The following is a 1031-nucleotide window of genomic DNA, read 5'->3' on the forward strand; positions in this document are numbered from 1 at the left end:
AATTCTTTAGTGGTCATGGTTTCTGAGGAAGAGGGACGAATCTAATCCAGAACATGGTTTCTAGTTTCCAATTCAGAGAAGGCTTTAGGGTTTAGATGAGAGAGAGAGAAGAAGAAGAAGACGCTAATAAAGAGAGAGAGAGAGAGAGGGAGCGAATGATTGTTGATAGAGAGAAAGAGAAAATTTTAAAAAAAAATTATGATTTTAAGAGAAAGAGAAGAAGCTTTGATGGTTGATTTAATTGGGAGAGAGAGAAAACTATCAGAAAACATAGGAGAGAGAAAGAGGAAATTTAATTGACAATTCAGAAACTTGAAAAAGTTGGTTTGGGGGGAAGAGAAACGTAGCTTGATTAGACTTTTTGATAACCCCACAAGTGAAAATAAAAAAATAATTGACACAATTAAAAGAAACTATCACCACTTTTCAAAATAAATGACATAAAAAAATAATAAAAAAATGATTTGGCACTGTGAACCCCTACCCCAAATATCAAGCATGCAAATGCATGGTGTCTAGGGGTAGAAATGCACGTGAATGTATGAGTCGCCACCTTGTTTAATTATTTTAGGGTAAACTAGGAAAAAACCCTAAGTGGACCCCAATTTAATTAACCTAATTACTAGATTAATTATCCCAATGTTAAGGCATGGTCTACGAACCCCGAGGTGGATCCCGAGACTATGTCATGCTGATGAACTAACCAAAACAATGAATGCTTGCAGGGTAAATGATGTAATTGGACCAATTAAATGTTTATGTGATTTCGACTTGCTGCTCGGGGTAAATCCCAAATGTGCCTACGTACTTTCCGTTTGAATGGAAGATCAAAGTCAACGTAGTTCGATAGGCCTCTTTTAGAGGGCTTTGAATGGGGATGTTTTATGCATGAGTGTGTGTATGCTTTGTGCATTTTGTTTAGGCATTTTGCCTGAAAATTGATTTTTAGGCATTTGATGCCAAAAGTGTTGATTTTAATGGCTTTTAGCCAAAAGATTAATTCAGGCAATTGTTGCCAAAAATGTTGTGAT

This window comes from Jatropha curcas, chromosome 3 (genome assembly GCF_041381405.1).
Source record: "Jatropha curcas cultivar XTBG-Jc1 chromosome 3, XTBG_Jcur_1.0, whole genome shotgun sequence".
NCBI lineage: Eukaryota > Viridiplantae > Streptophyta > Magnoliopsida > Malpighiales > Euphorbiaceae > Jatropha > Jatropha curcas.